This window comes from Anser brachyrhynchus, assembly GCF_964034855.1.
Source record: "Anser brachyrhynchus genome assembly, chromosome: W".
NCBI lineage: Eukaryota > Metazoa > Chordata > Aves > Anseriformes > Anatidae > Anser > Anser brachyrhynchus.
In genome coordinates, this window is record NC_137704.1 from 17,065,338 (window position 1) to 17,075,337 (window position 10,000).

Genomic DNA, 10,000 nt, shown 5'->3' on the forward strand with positions numbered 1-10,000 from the left:
GCTCCTTTCCGCTCCTTTCCTTTCCTTTCCTTTCCTTTCCTTTCCGCTCCTTTCCTTTCTGCTCCTTTCCGCTCCTTTCCGCTCCTTTCCTTTCCTTTCCTTTCCTTTCCTTTCCTTTCCTTTCCTTTCCTTTCCTTTCCTTTCCTTTCCTTTCCTTTCCTTTCCTTTCCTTTCCTTTCCTTTCCTTTCCTTTCCTTTCCGTTCTGTTCCGTTCCATGCCAGAACGCCCTGCTGCATGCACTGTTATTTCCAACGCGTGGACGACCTGGGGGCTTCTGAGAAAACCCAGCCTGACTGTGCACTGCTGTCTGATCGTAGCTGCACGCAGCTACCTGGTGGGTGCTCACATGGAAATGCTCAGGTCACTTGGACTGGAGTCTTCAACTCGAAATGACTTTTAATAGGCAACATCTGACAGTACCAAAGCCCTTTGCAGCCCTGGGTAAAATTATGATAATGAGAAAAAAGCTATTACTGCCAGCATGCTTTCGTTATGTAAATGATATTAAGATAGGCTGTGCAGATCGCCTGTGGCTATGCTATAATCTCCATGCAGTGATTATGTGTCAAACTTTGTCATTTTGATTATGACGTTAATTACATGCCATCCTCATGCAGACATGAATATTACTCGCAGTCAAACAAAACACAAATTGGGGGCATTGATTTTTTGTTTTGTTTTTTCTTTTTTTATTTGAAATGTTGTTGATTAAATGTATTAAAAGGTAAAGAGATACATAACATTGTAAACTTGTTAAACACTGGCCAAGTCCTCCCTGTCTGCCTGGGCATAGACAGGGCTTTCTTTTTTAAAAAAAAAAAAAAACACTTCACAATGTTATTGTTTGTGTTTTTGGTTTTTGTTTTGTTTCGTTTTGTTTTGTTTTTTGGTCCCAGCAGGGGTGGCGTTTAAAAAATATATATTTCATAGACATCATCTTTGGATTTTAAATGGAAGAGCATTGGATCTTTTAACTCCTTCTGGTGCTTATCAGAAGAGGGTGGCTTGGAGCCATGCAGGTGACCTGGGTGTCCCCATGTCTGTCGTAATACAACGCCTGTGGGTCACCCTGCTGTGGATGCTTCCCATCCTCAGGTACCTTAATTTCAGAGATTGTTTTTACTTTTTTTTTTTAAATGTTCCAAAGTTTTCAGAGGACAACCCCTTTTTTCTGCTGCTCCACCTTGTCTCTATGGCAGATCCTGCTTAATCCTCCTGGAAGAAAAGGAGGGGAAAAATGATGTTTTCCAATGAAAATATATTTAAAAATATTGCCATTTTGAATGTAGCTCACTGTAAAATACACAATTTCAAGGGAGATGGTTTCAATAAAATATTCCCTCCTGATGAAATATGCCATTAAATATAGATACAGATCAGAGAACAGATCTTCCCACCGAGATTCCCCTGGATGAGATATCTAGGTAAGAGGCTGAATTGTCGAGGCACCTCTGTAAGTATGGGATGGAAAAAAAAAGACACCTCACAAGGGAGCAACACTTAATGAGACTTATAAATAGCTGGGACTGCAACTTTCCTGATTAATTTGGGGAAAGAAGCCTCACTGAAAGTGTTTTGCAAATTCATCAGTTTTCCTTAGTACTTCAGTCCTCTCTAATGTTTAAAAGTAATATATTAGCATCCAAGCTAAGGCTTTGTCTTAGGTAATTAAATGCTTTGAGTTACTGGTTTATCAACAGTGCTCTGTTGATCACTGCATCATCTCTTCTGACTGAGAGAGGGGAAAAGAAAAAAAAAGATGTTGGTGATGAAGTAAAATTGTGCACAAGAGACTGGTAGCAGCTAAAATTTGCATGGCTCCCGAAAAGCAGACTCTGGGCAACCTCCCTGGAGAAAAGCTGCTGCACAAGTGTCCCTCCTGCCTCTGCCACACCTGTGTTTGGGGGCAGCGCTATCACCAGAGAGACCTATCACCGGTGTGATGAGCGTGGCAAGGCTGAACTTGCTTTTGGGCTGAATTTGGGGCATTTGGGGTGCAGACTGACCTTTCCCACATTCGCTGATCTTTGACTCCATCTTGCTGTCACCATTTTGGCATCAGGCAAGTTGGCTGTTCGCTTTTAATGCGCAAAACAGATTTTAAATAAAATAAAAGGAATCCCCCTAAACATTGTGTTTTTATGGAGGGACATTTCAAGGCAAGTTTTACACAGGTTTAGCCCAGAGGGAAATTAAACTCTACATGTAAATTGAGTTTACACACAAAGGAAGCCATTACTTTCAATATTTCTCAGCAGGAGGGTTCAGAGTTATTTAAATAAGTTTAGATATTAAACCTAAAGTAGCCATTAAAGGAATGTGGATTTGTTTGCCTAGTTTTTATAGAAATCTTTTTTTTTTCCAGCTGACTGAAAAATCCATTGCTTGCATGATGGTGAATATTTTAATGCATAAAAAAATCAAAGAACTTTCAATATAGTACTTCCTTTGAATTTTTAAGCACCAAATTACAGAATAGTTATTACAGCAAAATGTCTTCTTTAGGAGACATTAAACTGCAAACATTTTCCTTACTTTTTTTCCCTTTTCCATCTATTCTTTAGAAGAAAACTAATATAAACACTGACATTAAACCATATTGGCTATGTAAGGCACTTTGATCGTCACTGAGATTATTTTAAAAGTTATTTAGGTCCCTGTGTTACATCTTTGCAACTGCATGGAAAATGTTTCACCATGTTTCTCTTTGCAACATTTCTTTGGGGATTCATAAATATTGATTGTACTGTAAAATTTGATGGAATCTTGAAACAGACTGCAGTCTTGGTAGCTCGGGGAATTTACTCAATTTTTCTCAGTAGCTGCAGTCTATAAAAAGAGGAGATTTTGCAAATTGTTTCTCACCTTGTGTGGTGGTTTTACCATGCTAGGTAGCTGAACGCCACAACCGCTCTCTCCCTCCCCCCTCCTTAGATGAGGAGGGGAAGAAGAAAAGGAAAGAACAACTCACAGGTTGGGATAAGGATGATTTAATTAAAGGGAAGAAAAAAATAATTAAGGAAAGATTATTATTAATTAAACAATTTAACTAAACAATTTAAACAATTAACAATTTAACTAAAGGGGAAAAAGGAAAGGGGAAAAAGGGGAGGGGGAAAGGGAAAACTAAGCGAAACAAGCAAAGGCTATGTGGAAGTGCAGAGGAAAGAAATTACTCTCTACTTCCCGCAAATGAGCGATGCTTGACCACGTCCTTGAACAGGGCCTCAACGCACGTAGCCGGTGTTCGGGAGGAGGACAGACGTTTTCCCAACGAGAGCCCACCCCTCCCCTCTTCCTCCTTTTTCCACCTTTTATTGCTGAGTGTGACATCATATGGTATGGAATATCCCTTTGGTTGGTTTAGGTCAGCTGCCCTGGTGATGTTTCTTTTCTCACATTTTTGCCCACCCCCTAGGAGGGTTAGAGAGAGTCCTGATGTTGTGCCAGCACTGCTCAGCAGCAGACACAACACTGGTGTGATACCAGGGCTGTTCTAGCTACAAGTGCAGAGCACAGCACTGTATGGGCTGCTGCAGGGAAAGTTAACATCCCAGCCCAACCCAGTACAGCTTGTCTTTTTAGTATTTAAGAGCTCTCAGTTCTGTAGCCTTCTGAACCATGCACTGGGTGCATTTTCCATCAAAACTGTATCAGGCCTATTCAAAGGGAATTAAAAGGCAAGGAGTCACCAAGGGGTTAAACTGCCACCTGGCTGGCGAGCACCAGCTTCGTTACTGGTGGCAGTGTGGAGCCATCCTAGTGCTTGTTGTACGAAAACTTTTGTGAAAATAATGTCCTTAAATGTTAGTGGGTGTGTGCGGAGATGGGAAAAAAACCAACAGATTTCTCTCTTGATTTAAAGAAACAAAAAAATTGCCTTGGATGCCAAGGAATCCCTCAGCATTTTAGTGTTAAGCACAGGGTGTACAGGTAGAAATGGCACAGGATTTTCTCCTCTTGGCTTGGAGACGTTTTAACTCCCTTCACACAGGCAAAGGAGATGTCCATGGCAAAGCTCCTGGTGGAGCCTGCAGCCCAACCCCAACCGCCCTTAGCCCACCCCACGGGCCAGCTCTGGGCCATCCTCACTGGAGCCCCTCAGGATGACACTCAGGATATTTTGGTGTTATAAAAAGGAAAGCTGGGCGGGCAGGGCTGCGTGCAGGCGCAAAAAGCAGCAGTAGCTTTGCTTTGCTCCTATTTCAGTTTATGAACATCCTGCGAATAAACCAGAATAAAAGGGGCACAAAGACACTAGCAGGAACCCGAGCCTGATGCCAACGACTTGTACATGGGTTTCAATGCTTCTTCATAGCTGGTCCTGATTTCTGCAAGGTTTGATCAAAACCACCTTCATCAGTTGGTTTCTGGTTTTAGTTTTCTTTGCAATGTCCAGGGCTAACATACAGCTCTGTAGAGGTGGGAGTGTCCCCAGTCTCAGGGGTGATAGGGCCTTTGCTTTTGTTCATTCAGGATGGGTGCAGCCCTGGGACGCTTTGCAAGGAGGTGCCTGGGTGTGCTGTTGTGAGAAACAAAGTTGTGTTTTTGCAGTAGAGAATTACTTTTCTGTATTCCAAGGTAGCTGTGTAGTCATAACAAGGAGAAATGCTAAGTAGATAAGTGGACAGTAGAAGGCCTCACTGTTCCAAAATAAGGTAGCAGCTTGAGAAAAACAGGATGAGCAGCGTGAGAACAGTAAAACAAAGATCACAAGTTCTCAAAACATAAGAAAGGAGAAATTAAAGTGTTGAAAAAAATAAAAATTGTACCTATATGGTATAGAGGAGCGTCGAGTAGCTTGTGAACCTGTAGTACTCAGCCAATGAGGAAACAGGGGAGGTGATCAGGTGTCCGGTAATAGGGAATAAAAGGTTATGATTTATTTACTAAAATGCGCTCCTGATTGACAGGACGCCCGCCATTGCAATCGCGAATAAAATAGCTTCACAGAAGATCCTGTCTGAAGAAAATTATTTGAGATGTTTCTCACAATTTGGGGGCTCGTCCGGGATCTTGTCACCTGCCGAAGATTTCTTGCCACCACAGACAGGAAGGTGCACCCTGCTGATTTCAGCGGTCCCGTCAGGGGTGGTGGGCCGTCTCAGTATGGCCATCAAAGGACCGAGACTGTTAATCTGGAGACAGGCTCTGCGAAGCTCTGGGGAGAAGGGAGGCCAGCACTGACATACACAGACACAGCCCACATATAGTCCAGCCCGGTTCGGGAACAGGCACTGGGATTACTGCTGATAACCCGGACCGGGAAGCCGTGCACAGACCGAGGTAAGGGAAACTTTACCGTATCTTGCCTCGGGTTGGGTTTGGGGAGACTCTTGTGTGGAGTGTGAATGAGACGCACTTTTAGTGTGAAGCGAGTGTGGAGTCCCGATCCGCGAGGTTCTGTAGTCCTGCGAGGGGATGAATGAAGTCCCCTCGGCTGGAGAGGGACGGAGCGAAAGAGAGACGAGTGAAAGAGAGTCTCGGGGGGTTTGGGCCCTTAGGTGTACGGTACCCCGAGCACGGTGAAGTGAGGTTCTCGGCAGTGCACCCCACCTCTGTCCTAATCCTAGGTGAAGGCGTGTGGTATCCTGTGGGTGGTAAAGTCCACAGCAGCACGTCAGGAAGAGCTGGGGATTAAGGGTTCCAAGAGTCAGCAGGGTGGGGGTGGAGACCCCGGGACTGTGCCTAAAGATAGCCCTTTGGAGAGAATGATAAAGATTTGGAAAAACAACCCAAAAATTAGGGAAAAGGATTAAAAAAATACATAATTAAAAAAAAAAAAAAGGTTTGATATTGTGTAATTGTCTGGTCTGAAAAGCTAATAAAAGGAACTTCAGTATTTTGGCCAAAATACAGGTCTGATGAAAATTCAGGCTTTAAATTTATATGTAAACAATAAGGTTTTCGGAGGAGGAATCAAGTTATGCTCCCTATAATCCTAATATTGCACCGGAGGCAGCGGTAGGTGCTCCAGGAGGGGAGACAGGGACTGCAATTGATGCTGTCCCTGGAGAAGTCACGCCAGGGAGCGCGGAGTGGCAGGAGCGGCAGTGGGGGGGTCCAGGTGGGACCTCGGGGCCGTGCAGGGCCAACGCGGGGCCAGTGCCACTCCCCCCTTACCAGCAGAGAGGTTAGGAGTTTTAAGAAAGAAATGAAGTCTTTAATTGAGGGCCTAGCAGAACAGTCAAATCCGTTTCTAAGGCCTACTTTGTATTCCTGGGGGAGAGATGTCAATCCTGAGTATGTTATTCACTGGAGAAGAATGTTTAGGAGGGGAATGATTCGGCAGGCAGCTATGCAAGAATGGGAAAGAACTAACAACCCCCCCCGGACTGAGAGTAATTCCGATAGAGCAGAAATATCTGCTTATCTAACTGCGATAATAACAACCCACAACATAGAAATCCTATGAGAGACTCAAGGTCAGAATTAGAAAGTACTTGGGGATGAATCCTGAGGACCCGGTAGCCTAAGGGCTCTTTAAAGTCCCTTTTGTGATTAAAGCCTGGCCAGATACACAGAAAAAGCTCCAGAAGGTGGGAGGATGGAGTGAACAGTGCAGGTAGTATGAAGGTGTATGCCAGGAGGGGAGATGAGAAGGAAAAGCAGAGCGCGAAACTAATGATATTCACAGCGTACTGGGTAGTGAGGCAGAGGGAGAGATAGAGGGCCCAGGATGGAAAGGAGAGGAAGAGAGATGAAGGAATAACAGACAAGGAAAGCTACCTGTGTTGCAGCCTAAATCCTAGCAGGGACAGGCTTTGAGAAGATGTTTTAAGTGTGGCCAGGCCGGCCACTTCAAATAGGAGTATCTGGTGTGGAAGAAGGAGGAGAGATTGCTGTTATAAATTCAGAATAGGGGAGTCAGGGCTTCTCAGAAAGCTAGTTCCCTACCTCAAGGGTTCCTCAAAGTGTACCTCAATGGGGATCACTCTATAATTATTGTTACAGGCAAAACAGACTTAGCATAGGAAGATTAATGAAATTTATTACCTATTGCTGACAGGCTGGAGCAGTGAGAAACAGAGAAACAAGCTGGGGGCACCTTTCCGCATCCACTCTCTTCCACCTCTTCCCTGCTCTGAGTGGCGCGGGGGGGGGGGGGGCGGGAGTGGGGGCTGCAGTCAGTCCGTGGTGCTTCGCTTCCACTGCTCCTTCACGGTCACTCTCCCCCCTGCTCTGTTGTGGGGTGCCGACCTTCTTGGGCTGGTCCTGTGTGGGTTTCTCCACAGGCAGCGAAAAGCAGGCTCTTTGGGAGCTGCTCTGTTGTGGGGTCCCTCTCGTGGGGTGCCGACCTTCCTGGGCTGTTCCTGAATGGGCTGCAGCGTGGAGATCTGCTCCGCTGCGGTACACCATGGGCTACGGGGGTCTGCCTTCCCCACCAGGGGCCTCTCTGTGGGCTGCGGGGGGGGCTTCGGCTCCGGCACCTGGAGCACCTTTGCACTGCACTCCCCCTCCTCTGCACTGACCTTGGTGTCTGCAGGGAGGTTTCTCACTCCTCACTCTCCCAGCTGCTGTTGTGCAGCAGTTGGTTCTTTTTTTTTCGTTTTCTTGGATGTGCTCTCATAGAGATTTAAACTGCATTGCTCATGGCTTGGCTCTGGGCAGTGGTGGGCCCCTTTGGAGCCAGCTGAAACTGGCCCTTATCTAACATGGTGTTATGGTTTAACCTGGCCGGAAGCTAAACACCACACAGCCGTTCGCTCACCCTCCCCCCTCCCTCTCTGGGATGGGGGAGAGAAACGGGAAAGTGAAGCCTGTGAGTTGAGATAAAGACAGTTTATTAAGACAGGAAAATAATAATAATAATAATAATAATAATAATAATAGTAGTAGTATTAATAATAAAAATGTGTATGAAACAAGTGATGCACAATACAATTGCTCACCACCCGCTGACCGATGCCCAGCCTATCCCCGAGCAGCCGGCCCCCCCACCCCAGCCAGCCACCCCTATATATTGTTTAGCATGATGTCAGATGGTATGGAATACCCCTTTGGCCAGTTTGGGTCAGCTGTCCTGGGTCTGTCCCCTCCCAGCTCCTGCTGCACCCCTAGCCTGCTCGCTGACAGGACAGAGCGAGAAGCTGACAAGTCCTTGGCTTGGTGTAAGCACTGCTCTGCAACAATTAAAACATCAGCATGTTATCAGCACTCTTCTCATCCTAATCCAAAACATAGCACCCTACCAGCTACTAGGAGGAAAATTAACTCTGTCCTAACTGAAACCAGGACACATGGGGCAGCTGCTGGATTCTTCTCACAGGGGCTACCACTGCAGCCCCACCCTGCTACCAGAACCTTGCCATGTGAACCCAATACACTGAGGCAGTTAGGTCGTTACTGGCCTGTAAAGTATCAGGGCTTAAATTAACTAATGAAACCCTAAATGTGATGGGGGCAGAAGGGACTCGGATAACAGTGCCACTTTTTGGGGACACCAAGCTGAGACTAGGGATAGAATGATCACTGGGCAATTATTGTATGCACCCGAGGCAGGGACTAACTTGTTGGGAAAGGATTTGATAAAGAAATTGGGCATTCAAATAGTAAATTGTTAGGTTAGAATAATGGTGTTATTAATGGGGTGCTCTCAGACTCTGAGAGCAAAGATATATTTGCCTTTGAGTGGAAAGATCCTGAAATGGGGCGGAAGCAGCAATACAAATGGACAATTTTACTTCAGGGGTTTACAGGGCCACCCTACCAGCTACTATGAGGAAAATTAACTCTGTCCTAACTGGAACCAGGACAAATCCATACTGTACTGAATATGGTAGCCACGGGAATGCTAATATACATAATGCACACCAGATGCAACATGAGAATCCTGTAACCGGATGGCCTGTCCTGAATGGCAAGGGGTGGTACTGGCTATGTGGCAATAAAGGCAGGAAGGTGTTGCCCCTAGGATGGAAGGGAGCTCGCACCCTGGAGGCAATAATTCCAAATGTAACTATTATTGAAGACTATTATTGAAGCCCCCTTGAGACCACACGCAGAATTAAGCGGACTCCAGATAATCTTCTAGTAAAATTCTCTAGCATTTCACAATTTTGCAAGGTGGTTTTTACCTTGGTTAGGGGTGAGTGAATTAGAAAATGCTATTGTAAATATCTCAGCTATAATTGAAGAACTAGAAAATAAGTTAGATAAGTTTGCAAAAATAGTACTCTAGAATTGAATGGTATTAGATTTATTAATAACCTCATAAGGAGGAGCGTGCACTGTAATTAATACTAGTTGCTGTATATATGTAGATCAAATGGGACGAATTTGACTGATCTCAAAAATATTTGGGAAAAAAAAAAACAAAAACACAACAAGATCTTACATAGAGTAGTTCAAGATGACACTTCCTGGGGATTTAGAAACTTTTGGGAGAAACTAACTTCATGGTTACCTGAATAGAATTGGCTCAAACAACTATTTGTTGGCAATGTAATAATATGGCATTGTATATCTATCATCCCCCGTGACATCCAAATAAGAATATTGCACCTTAATGTTGGAAAAACTCAAGAGTGCGGTATGTGAAGAGGTGCAAAAACAACAATAGGAGTAAGAAAAGAAGAGGGGGGAATTGTAAGAACCTAAATTGTGTTTTTGCAGTAGAGAATTACTTTTCTGTATTCCAAGGTAGCTGTGTAGTCATAACAAGGAGAAATGCTAAGTAGATAAGTGGACAGTAGAAGGCCTCACTGTTCCAAAATAAGGTGGAAGCTTGAGAAAAACGGGATGAGCAGTGTGAGAACAGTAAAACAAAGATCACAAGTTCTCAAAACATAAGAAAGGAGAAATTAAAGGGTTGAAAAAAAGAAAAACTGTACCTATATGGTATAGAGGAGCGTCGAGTAGCTTGTGAACCTGTAGTACTCAGCCAATGAGGAAACAGGGGAGGTGATCAGGTGTCGGGTAATAGAGAATAAAAGGTTATGATTTGTTTACTAAAATGCGCTCCTGATTGACAGGACGCCCGCCATTGCAATCGCGAAT

At 44.6% G+C, this 10,000-nt stretch overlaps 2 long non-coding RNA genes across 2 annotated transcripts in view; one reads left to right on the top strand and one right to left on the bottom strand.

Annotated features, from left to right (window-relative positions):
- Window positions 1-2: 2 nt before the first annotated feature.
- On the bottom strand, window positions 3-2,927 carry LOC308184995. Its single transcript, XR_013943063.1, has 3 exons — window positions 2,867-2,927; window positions 2,008-2,079; window positions 3-1,216 (listed from the first exon to the last, which is right to left on the bottom strand). It is a non-coding gene; the product is annotated as an uncharacterized lncRNA (long non-coding RNA).
- Window positions 2,928-4,783: 1,856 nt separating this feature from the next.
- Window positions 4,784-10,000, top strand: part of LOC308184889 — a 57,867-nt gene continuing 52,650 nt past the window's right edge. Inside the window, exon 1 of the long non-coding RNA XR_013943007.1 lies at window positions 4,784-5,287. This is a non-coding gene — a long non-coding RNA (uncharacterized lncRNA). The remainder of the gene's footprint in view (window positions 5,288-10,000) is intronic.